This window comes from Hibiscus syriacus, unplaced genomic scaffold (assembly GCF_006381635.1).
Source record: "Hibiscus syriacus cultivar Baekdansim isolate YM2019G1 unplaced genomic scaffold, ASM638163v2 tig00110160_pilon, whole genome shotgun sequence".
NCBI lineage: Eukaryota > Viridiplantae > Streptophyta > Magnoliopsida > Malvales > Malvaceae > Hibiscus > Hibiscus syriacus.
In genome coordinates, this window is record NW_024062608.1 from 1,180,909 (window position 1) to 1,193,041 (window position 12,133).

A 12,133-nucleotide genomic window follows, 5' to 3' on the forward strand; every position below is an offset into this window, starting at 1 on the left:
CTAAAAATATTCTTTTAAAGTAAATACACATAAATTATTAACATAAAATTTTTAAATAAAATAAGTATAAATAAAGTTTTAAAGTAAGTATTATTTATAAAATAAGTAATTGATTGAAATAAATTAAAATTTTAGAGTGATCACAAAATTTTTTAAGGTGTATAATATCAAAAAATTAAGTAATTAATTAAAAAAATCAAATATTTTATTAATTAATCTAAAAAATTCAAATATTTTATTAATTAATCTAAAAAATTCAAATTTTAAATAAACATGTATCCACATATACTCAACTGTGTCTCCATGCACTGATCACCATCATTCTGATCATGTATAACCAGAGCCAATAATTAAAATAAGAATTAATAACCTCGTGACAAAAAATGCCTTATAATATACGATTTTAACCAATTTTTTTTGGATTTGCCAAAATGACCAATTAAATCGCAATGCGATCGATAATTCGTAACGCGATCTATGGTATCGCAAATAAGTTTTCAGATTCGCAACGCGAACATCGACTATCGCAATGCGATTTTCCAAATTCGTTGCGATAGTCCAAGTTCGCGTTGCAATAATCCAAGTTCGTTGCGATAGTCGAAGTTCGCGTTGTGATTTATTCCAAATTCGTTGCGATAGTCCAAGTTCGCGTTGCGATAGTCGAAGTTCGCGTTGCGATTTATTCCAAGTTCGTTGCGATAGTCGAAGTTCGCGTTGCGATTTATTCCAAATTCGTTGCGATAGTCCAAAATCACAACGACTGGTGGTATTGCATTTGTTTTTTAAGAATTTTCTCTAAAAAATAGTATTCGCGCGAACGTGTCGAAGACACGTATTACCACGACCACGAGACGAGACGGACGGTGGCGGCGCGTGAGAGTCCCCCTTGTTCTCTATCACTCAACAAGGAAGCGGGAAAGCCAAGCCTTAAATACCATTCCCAATAGTGTTTCCAATACTATGTGGGATTGAGCATTACCAATACTTGTTCCCAATACTATGTGGGATTGAGCCTTAAATAGTGATATTATTTGTGAATTATAGTTAATGACTTTAGTATTTGTATGAAAAGTATTTGTGGTTCGTTTAGTTTTCATACAATTCTAATTTATTTTCAATTGATTGTAATTGCACAATAACAATTTTTTTTATTCTCGCGAGTGATGCAATTTTTTTGAACGTTTTGCTTAAAATTGCAATAATCGCGATTGATTGTAGATTGACTTTTAATTATAACATATTTAATCGTATAATGCTAATGCAATTGGTTGCTGATTCAGTTGTTTTAAGGTGCATGATTGTTAATTGTTTCCTCAATAATCACATAGTATTGGAAACAAGTGTTGGTAATGCTCAATCCCACATAGTATTGGAAACACTATTGGGAATGTTATTTAAGGCTTGGCTTTTCCACTTCATTGTTGAGTGATAGAGAACAAGGGGGACTCTCGCGCGTTGCCGCCGCCGCCGTCCGTCTCGTCTCGTCTCGGGTCGTGGTCGTGGTAATACGTGTCTTCGACACGTCCACGCGAATACTATCTTTTTAGAAAAAATTCTTAAGAAACAAATGCAATATCACCGGTCGTTGCGATTTTGGACTATCGCAACGAATTTGGAATAAATCGCAACGCGAACTTCGACTATCGCAACGAATTTGTAATAAATCGCAACGCGAACTTGGACTATCGCAACAAATTTGGAAAATCGCAACACGAACTTCGACTATCGCAACGCGAACTTGGACTATCGCAATGCGAACTTGGACTATCGGAATGCAAATATGTAAATCGCAATGCGATAGTCAAAGTTCGCGTTGCGAATCTGGAAATTAATTTGCGATACCGGAGATCGCGTTGCGAATTATTGATCGCATTGCGATTTAGTTGGTCATTTTTACAAATCCAAAAAAAATTGGTTAAAATCGTATATTATAAGGCATTTTTGGTCACTGAGATTATTTTCTCTTAAAATAAAAGCTGAAAGGTCACACACAGATTTAGGGATATATTAAGTAAAACATATTTAATATACGGTTAAGAAAATGCATTCTTGAAAATGTTATTTTTTTAATATTTCTAATAAAACACTACCTAAAATATTATTTTTTTCTAATTAATATTAATATTGGAAACTACCTAAAATATTTAACATTTATGATAAAGCACTACTTAAAACATTATTATTTTTATTGAAAATGTTAATATTGGTTCTACCGGAAATTAGTTGTGAAATTATATTTCCAATGAAAAAATAATGTTTTAGGTTGCGTTTTACAGATAATGTTAAAAAAATTAACATTTTCGATAACCATTTTCGTTAATCTTATATTAATAATGACGTACAACAAAATTATCTACGGATTAAATTTAAAAAAACACATTGTTTGATCCAACGTGACGCCCCCGGCACGCTGCACAAAAACTGAAATACTTTTCACTAAATAAATCGTCACTCTTATCCACTAACCCATCATAACCTGCCATTTTCATTATATTTACTTTCCATTGTGTCGTCCACTGCCTCAAAAGTGGGTTGGGCCGGGGTTTTGGTCTATCTGACTTGACTCGAGAAGAAGGGGATCTCCACCCGTGACCCGACACGACCCGATGAAATTAGTTTTTCACCCGATCTGACTTGATTATATTTTTTATTTATTAAAACCCACAATTTTTTATTTAAAATATAAAAATAATTAAAATAATTGTTGGAACCCACGAGACGTGAAAAGCCAAACTGTCCATTAATGCTTTTCTGAGTTTTCTCGCTTTACTTGTTTTTACGGGAAGTCAAACTGAGGAATAAGTTTTATTATTTTTATCTCTTTCTTTTGTCCTTATATAGTATATATTTAGCTGCCATTATATTATTATTATTATTATTATTATTATTATTCAAACACATTATGGTATAGCCGTGAAAAAAGGAGGGGAAAAGCTGTGAAAAAGTATTAAAAGGTGTTAAAACAATAGCTAAAATAATTGTTGGAAGTCACGCCCTCGGGAACAAAAAATTACCGGAATAGAAAAGTAAAAATATTTTAAAAAAATAATTATTCATTAACTATACGGTCGGGTCGGATAGGATTATTTTAGCCCCCAACCCGATTACAGAAATTTTAATATAAAACCTGACCCGAACCTGATTTTTTTTTAAAATACGACTCAATCAGATCGGGTCGGATCAAAACCCATCGGATTCGGGTTCAATGCCCATCCCTACTCAAAAGATTAGTTCAATCAACAAATTTCCCCAAATAAAATAAAAAAATAGAAAAATGTTTCGTAATTATTATGGAGGAAGGAAGCTCTATTGTTGATGATGATGTCTTCCCCTTCGTGTCTCCGCAACCGTTGATACGTGGGAATCACAAACCCGAGTTTTGAACTTACACCCAAACTTTTTATTCAACGGCTCCCTCCAACCACCGCCACGTGGACCTTCTTTCTCAATCTTCTGGATAGAGGTGGGTATACGGGCTACCCGTCCGTTTAGTCTTCGGGGTTTGACGGTGCGGGTTTAAACGGAACGGTTTAAAAAGACCGCAATCATAAACGGTTTTGAATTTTAAGGCTCGTGGCCCGTCCGTTTAACCCGCGGCCCGTTAAATAAAAATAATTTTAAATGAAATAAAAAATAATGTTCTAACTTGTTACACATTTAAAAATGATCCAGTAACTTAAAAAGGAAGGTAGCACCGTCAAAATAATAAATAATATTTAAATTTTATTTTAAATAGCCGGAAATGATTATAAAATAATATTTTTTTTAATTTTTTAATCATTAATATATAACCAAATCTAAAGATACTAATTTTTTTATCCATTTGTTTTATTATGTTATTATTTTATTTATCACTATTATTATTTTATTATTATTATTAATTAATATTATTACAAACAGATCCAGGCCCAATCCCGGAGCATAAATACAGTGACCCAATTCAGGCCCAAATGGAAACCCAACCCGGATACAGAGGAAACCCTAGGGTTTCACATTTCCAGCTCCAGCCGCCTCAATCTCAACCGTTGGATCTGGCTTAGATCCAACGGTCCCAAACACTTCCAGATGCAACTACGTCCCAGCCGCCGTTTTTTCTGTCTTCACCGCCACCGTTCCACGTCGCTTAGCCGCTGTCATGAAGCCTCCAGAAGAATTGAAGAGAACCGTCCACGTTGAGGGCTACGGTGAGTCACCACTATAGTTTAGTGACTCACCAAACTACAACCCTTTTACCCGGTCCGAGACAAGCGTCGGTGATGGCTATAAAGCCATCAACCGAACCTGCAAAAAAAGAACGGAGAGGAAGAATACAAGAGACAACACCAACAACCAAAATCCGAGAGAACAACAACCAAAACCACCAAAATAAAATATATATAAACCTTACCGAGCCAGAGCCTCCAAATCTCGCCGGAGAAGCAAAATACCGAAGGTATTTTTTTTATATCTAGGTAAATACGGGACGTTTTAAGAAAAACTAGGGTCGAAATTGAGCGTAGATCACTCGGATCTATCGTTCGGGAGGTTTTTGTATTTTTCGGCCACCGGAAGCGGTGGCCGGCGGTGAGGTTGGCGGCGGCGCAAGGCTGCCGGCCGGTGACCGGCTTCCCTCCGGTGAGGGAAGCTAGAGAGAAGTGAGAGAGAGTTTTATAACTCTCTCAGTTAGAGAGAGAAAGTGAAAGAGAGAAATGGCCTTAAGGCCGTTTGGTTTGGGGCTTAAATACCCTCCCGAACGATGCCGTTTTGGGGAGGGGTCTATTTTTAATTTATTAAAAGTTAAACCCCGTCCGTAGTCTAGTAGTTTTGTAATTTTATATTATAGTCACTAGAATCAAATTTACAATCATTTTAATTTGGCCTCTTAATTTTATTTAATTCATAATTTAGTCATTAGCATAATATATATATTTTAGGCAAATAATCGATTTAACCCTTGTAATTTTATTAATTAATATTTTAAACCCGAATAGCATGTTTTAATTTCTTTTAATTTGATGTACGAATTTGATATAATTTTAATTTAGTCACTAAATTAATAAAGAGGTAGAATAACATGTTTAGCCACTGAAATTTCAAGTAATTAATTACGAATTAGGATGTTTAATTTTAATATATTTTAATTTAGTCATTAACTTTAAATTATTAGTTTATTATTTTTAAATTTCTTTATTTTAGTCATTGTTTAGTTATAATTTATATGTTTATATTCAACATATTAATTATTATTATTATTATTATAAATATATATACTAAATAATATTTTTTATGTTTTCTAGTAAAAACCCATCTATAAACTTATAAATGACTTTTAAGAAATTATATTTATTAAGAAAGTGCAGTCTTAAAGCAACTGGATGTCAATTTTCTGATATTTTTTTTAAATAAATATATTACGTTTATAAATTGTATTTATTCTTAGATAAATGTTTTAATATTTATTTATTTTTTAATATGAAGAAAAGAGCTATCTTAAAGTACCTAGAAGCCCTTTTCTGATATTTCTAAATAAATAAATATTATTTATATAAAAATTAATAGATTTTCTTAAAATTATACTAATAAATTTGAAATAACAGAATTATAGATTAAATATATTTTTGACTCATTAAAATTCTAATAAAAGAGACAATTTATAATTAATGAGTACCAAATTTTGTGTGTTATAGGGGTGCTAATCCTTCCCTAAACGTAATCGACCACGAATCCTGTTTTACTAAAATTTTTGGTTATATGCAGACCAGTTTATATTTTAAATTAATTTTTCTGAAAAACTATTTTAAAAGATTATTTTTTGGTATTTGACCTACCTAACCCAAAAAGGTCAATGGCGACTCCCAAAATATTTTTTAAATCAAAATCATTTATTTATTCGTTTTATTTTTCCCGCCAAGTAAAATTTTATACTCGGACGAAAACCGGTTACGACATCTTGGCGACTCCGCTGGGGAACTTGGTCAAGCTTTAAAATCAATTATAAATTGTCTCTATTAATTAGAAATTAAAATTTCATATATTTAATTTTTAATTCTTTCTTTTAAAAATTTATATATATATATATATATTATTTTCATAATATTTATATGTATATTATTTATTAATGTTTCATTTTATTTTCAAGTATTTTATTTCATTATTTATTTTTTTGTCAGAGGTTTGAACATTTCTCCTCACACACAACACATGCATTGCATAACATAAGCTTTTTAATCAAGCTTGTCCCTTTTAAGTGGGAGTGAAAGCGACATTTTCGTGAGAATTTATTCTCTGTGTCAGACCTAGCAAGTAGCTTTCGGGATATATGCTCTATGTCTTCGGGGAATTTATTCTCCGTGTCAGCATAGAGAAGTGTATTCCCTCGAATTGAACTCGATCCACTTTAGTCTGTGATGGACTAGGATTGAGGGTTAGTAGCCCAATGGGGCACTAACAAGGACAATTCGGGTACCTTTACTCTTAGAACTGAAACTCTACATATAGTAAACCTTAGAAACTCTTCTGATATGAAGCCATGCTGAAATTTTGTCCAAAATAGGTGTACACAAAGGAGAAATGATTTCTAACCTTTTCCTTTTAATTTATTTATTTGCTAAATAAATTGCATGAAAATTTAAATTATTTGAAGTATGCTATGTAGAAAGCATGTTTAATTAGAAATATTTGGATAGATGTTATTAAATTAATTTTTACTTCTTTATTATGTGAACTAATTCATTTCTTTTTGTGTGTCATGTTTGCATAGCATCATATAGGATTAAAGGTATTGATCCTCGTGTTAATCGTCTCATTAGAAAACCTTCATATATGGATAAAAAGTGTTCAAATCAAATAGTTCCAAACCCAGAAGTAAGACAGTGGGTTGAGGACTTACAAAGACAAGGGGGAGATAGTCTGCAAGATGACTATGTATCTGAGTTAGCCAGTTATACTCCAGTTTCTCTAAAAAGAAATGATATGCAAGATCTACGAGGCATTTGGGAGAGTTGGGACTCAAACAAAAAGTTGCAGTTTTATCAGACTTACGGGGACATCCCATATTTGCTCTATGTAGAAATTGATGATGACTTGCTTCGAGCCCTGATTCAATTCTAGAATCCTGGTTATAATTGTTTCACTTTCAATAAGAAGGACTTGGTTCCTACTATTGAAGAATACACAACTTTGCTACATATAGAAGGGGCCTTGGAAAATCGAATTTATTCAAGGTCAGTTAAAACTCAACCTTTTCGAGTTAAATTAACAAAGATTTCCGGAGTACGAGAGGAATGAGTGGTATCCCGTACGAAAAAAATGGCGAAAGCGAAGGCATTACTTGGACCAACATTAAAGAACTTATTCATAGTCATCCAGATGATAAAGTACGATTCGATCTCTTTGCTCTGGGTATATATGGTATGGTCATCTTCCCGAAAGTACTGGGATATATTGAGGCTGCAGTAGTAGATTTGTTTGAGCAGCTACCAAAAAGGGTCAATTCTGTTTCTGAAATTCTAGCAGAGACTTTTAGATCGTTAAACGCTTGTAGAAGGCTAGGAGGTGGACGATTCTCAGGATTTGCCCAATTGTTATATGTATGGATACGTAGCCATTTTTGGAGGACAGAAAAGGTTTCATACTGGCGCTTTAGAACGGACTACTCACCATTGAAAGAATTTCTGGAGCAAGAATGGTCGAAAGAAATTACGAAAGATATGTGGATCAATGCATTTCGAAATCTGCAAAGCGATGACATTGTTTGGCGAGCCTTGTGGCAAATCCAAAGGGAATTCTTTTACAAATATGGTAATTACAACTGGGTGATGCTGCTCGGATTGTAGGGAGGAATCAGATATGCACCACTTCTGGTTATAAGGTAGTATGAAGGTCGTCAATTTGTTCCTGTCACTGTTGGATTACATTCGTCTGAGTTCGCATTCCACAACAAAAATTATAAAAGAAATATCATGGTGGCCTTTACAGCTTGGAATAAAACTTTTTGTATTCGAGCTAAAGCAGCAAAAGAAATGTTAACTCCCGATTTTGAGGAATGGAGATCTGTCAGGAAAAATGAAAATATTCCTCTACCAGACCAAAATAAGGATATCTCTATGGAAGATCGCATTAAGTTGGTTCCATCAGAGATTGAAATCCTGAGAGCTGAGTTTGAAGCAGAAAGAGAAGGTTGGTCGAAAAAATTAGAGCAAATGATACGAGATAAAGCTATGTTGGGTGTTGACGTTGACTTTCATTCAGCACAATGTGCAATGCTGAGAGAAAACAAAGAAAAAGTTGATGGTGAGTTCAGAACATTAAAGAAAAATTACCATGAGCTATACAAATCCCGGAGAGCATCAGGATCAAGCAAAGCAACAACACAGATAACCAAAGAATTGAATATTGAGAAATGCCGAGTTGAAGATTTAAAAGAAAAGAATAGTCGTTTGCTCAAAAGCCTTGAGAAAGGAAAGCAGAAAATAGAGGATTTTGAGGTCGATAGAAGGGAGGAAATTATAAAGCGCAAAGCAGAAAGCCGCGAGATCATGAATGAAATACAGAGAGAAAGGGATCAAGCCAAAGAATTAGAAGAGATGAAGAACGGTATGCTTGAGAAATTTGAAGGTGAGAAAAATACCATATTCAAGGGATTTGAATCTGAAATGAATAATCTGATTGCCAAACTTGAAGTCAGGGGCCAAAGGATTGAGGAGTTCGATGTTGAAAAAGAAAAATGGGAATTGGAGAAGAAGAGTTTCAACACCAGACTTGAGGTAGAGCAAGAAGTGGCTAGCAATTGGATGCGAAGATGCAGAAACAAGAATGTTCAAATCCAGAAGCTTAGTCAAAGGACGCAAGAAGCGCGAACAAAACTCGAAGAAGATCTGGATCAGTCTAGAAACAAAAACTCAGAGTTTAATGCTTACATTTTATAACTTGAAGAGTCATTATTTCAAGAAAAGGTTCGTCTAGGACCTAGTGATCTTAAAGAAAGTTATGAGAAGAATGCTTCACTGTAAAGACGCATTAGAGATCTTGAAAAAACTCTGCACAGTTGTCAAGTCAGAACCACTAAGTTAGAGCAGACTCTCGAGGGAACTAATGAACAATGGAAAAAATCGACTGATTTCTATGTAGAAAGAAGCAATATGGTATTCGAGGCTATGTACAAATGAGCGAAGTTGCCAGATATGTTGGGGAGCTAGCTGTTGAAGCAAAAATAATTGAACATCACGTTGATCCAGTTTCTAAGTTTGGAAAGAAGATGTCATGGCTGATGAAAGAAATAATAGAGCTTAATAGGAAAGCTACGCCGTATTTGTAGTTATGAACTATTATAAAGAAACTTTTGTATGCCGATAGAAGTTATTCTATGACAGTTAACTTTTTGGGGATCAATACCTTTTGCATACATGCATTTTGCATACATTCATTATTTATTGCATTATTTTCTTTATGTATAATTTTTATGTTTACATTAAGATAAACATTCATAAATTAAAATTTGAAAAAATAATATCAAAAGAATTTTCAATCGCAGTTATTCTAGCCAAACGAGAAATACAACATCACTACGGTACTAGACAAGCTACTAAGAAAATCATGGAGGATAAAATACAACGTATTGAGGAACATCATAACAAAGAACAAACAGAGATGAGAATGAAGCTAGAGAAAATTGAAGCCGGTATTGCAAACTCACAAGATAACATGATGCAGAAAATAGAAGACATGCTCAAAAAACAGGCTATTATTGAAACAATTCATGAAAATCATGTATCTTTCGACCAAGAACCTATGTATCCTCTAGGTTTCCCACCGGAACTAATTTATCACTCTGGTACTACACCTATACAAATCCATGCCCGCGCATCAGCACTTCTAGAGGCCAAACCACATGAAAATCAACAAGTGAATCCTACATCTTCAAGCAAAAATCCACTTATATCATATGTGAAAACAGGGGATTTTAATGATGAGCATCTAATCTCATATTTGAATGAGCTGAATGAGAAAGAGAAAGTAAATGAAGAATTGACCAGACAAATCAAGAGCTTAGAAGAACGAATGAAATCCGTAGAAATAACTGAATCATTCTATGGGTTTGACGCTAGCGAGTTGAGTTTGGTTCCAGACCTAATCCTTCCCATCAAGTTCAAAGTTCCTGAATTTGAGAGATATGACGGTACCACATGCCCTTCATCCCACATTACTATGTTTTGTCGCAGAATGGCAGGACATGTGAAAGACGAGAAATTATTAATTCACTGCTTTCAAGATAGCTTGATAGGACCAGTCTTAAAATGGTATACTCAACTGACCAAAGCCAACATTAGATCCTGGAAAGATCTGGCAAAGGCATTCCTAGAGCAGTACATCCACGTGATAGATATGGTCCCTGATAGATGAACTCTCCAAAATTTGGAGAAAAAGAATAACGAAACATTCAGACAGTACGCTCAGAGATGGCGTGATATAGCAGCCCAAGTTCAGCCACCTTTATCAGAAAAAGAGGCCACAGTAATGTTTTTCCATACTTTAAAGTCTCCTTATTTAAGTCATCTAATGGGGAATGCAATCAGAAATTTTGCAGATCTGGTCATTTCTGGAGAACTCATTGAAAATGTCTTGAAAAGTGGCAAAATTGAATCAAACGAGGGGATTAGTTCCAAAAGTCCTATGTACCAGAAAAAAGAGAACGAAGTCAACAATACAAACTCTTACAACAAGGATACTTCGAAAAGTGTTACAATAACCCAGCCAAGGGTTAAGAAAGAAAAAACAAACACTAATTGAGTAGAGTCCAGATGATCTCGAAGGGAAAGTGAAAGGTTATCTTTTACACCTACCAGTACCCTATGCTGAGATCTATGATTCGTTGTTAAAAGCAGATGTCATACAACCCTATCCGTTGGTTCCCATACAACCACCATTCCCTCCATGGTATGATGTAAAAGCGCACTGTGTTTACCATGAAGGAATTAAGGGTCATTCTATTGAAAACTGTTTGGCATTCAAAAGGGTGGTTCAAAATGTGATCAACACTGGAAAGTTGGAATTCAATTCACCAGCTACATCAAATCATCCGCTGCCAAATCATGGAGATAAAAATGTAAACGCAATTCAGGAAGAGAACAGAAAGAAAGAAAAAACTGACGTTTCTGAGATTAAATCTCCTTTTGGTTGGATATTTCAATAACTCTCCTTATCCGGTATCCACAAGAATTCAGGCCAAAGCATAATGAATGCAAAAATTATTGTGAATATCATCAAGACAAGGGACATGAAATTCAATTATGCCATGAATTTAGGGATTTAGTGCAAAAATTGATGAATAACAAAGAGATAGAATTCTTTGAAGAAGAACCAGGGAAAAGAGAAGATGACGTTTGTTCATCAGAAGATTCTAAACCTAAGTAGAGAACAAGTGATCCCATGATCATTAATGTGAAATCATCTAAAGTGAATCCTGCACCAACAAAGCCGAAAGTGGTTATCACGACTCCTTTACCATTTCCATATAAGAATACCCGCAGGGTACCTTGGGATTATACTACCAATTTTTCAATGGTAGGAGGATCTGTTTCTCTGGAAAAAGCAGAAGAGAAAATACAGAGTGTGGATTCGACGTCTGAAGCAGTGAGTGAAGTCGGATTCTTTACAAGAAGTGAGAGATGTTACTCTCCCGAGTCATCGAATGCATCAGAACAGACAAAGGCAAAGGGAAAAACTACAGTGATACCCCAAAAGGTATTTGATGATGAATCCATGTCAACAGTCAATGAGCCCGTAACAGAAAAACAAGCACAATAATTTTTGAAGTTTCTGAAACACAGCGAATATAGTGTGGTTGAACAACTACATAAACAACAAGCGCGAATTTCAATTCTTGATCTGTTGATGAATTCAGATGTACACATAAATTCTTTGATAAAAGTTCTTAATCAAACATTTATTCCTGAAGATATATGTCCGCTATTTGTGAGTACTAAAATATGATGCGGATATGTGTGCAAGTATACACAATCGAACAAGTAATAAAGTGATAAGTAGAGTATCGTCTCCACAGGGAATTGGGGAAATCAAATAGGTTTGTCAAGGCACTTTACTTTGTCACCTAAGTAAAGTTAGTTGTGGTATGTACAGATGAGAATGCAGTGGC

The 12,133-nt window shown here is 34.4% G+C and overlaps 1 pseudogene; it reads right to left on the minus strand.

Annotated features, from left to right (window-relative positions):
• Positions 1–3,291: 3,291 nt before the first annotated feature.
• LOC120216325 overlaps positions 3,292–12,133 on the minus strand; it is a 33,125-nt pseudogene continuing 24,283 nt past the window's right edge.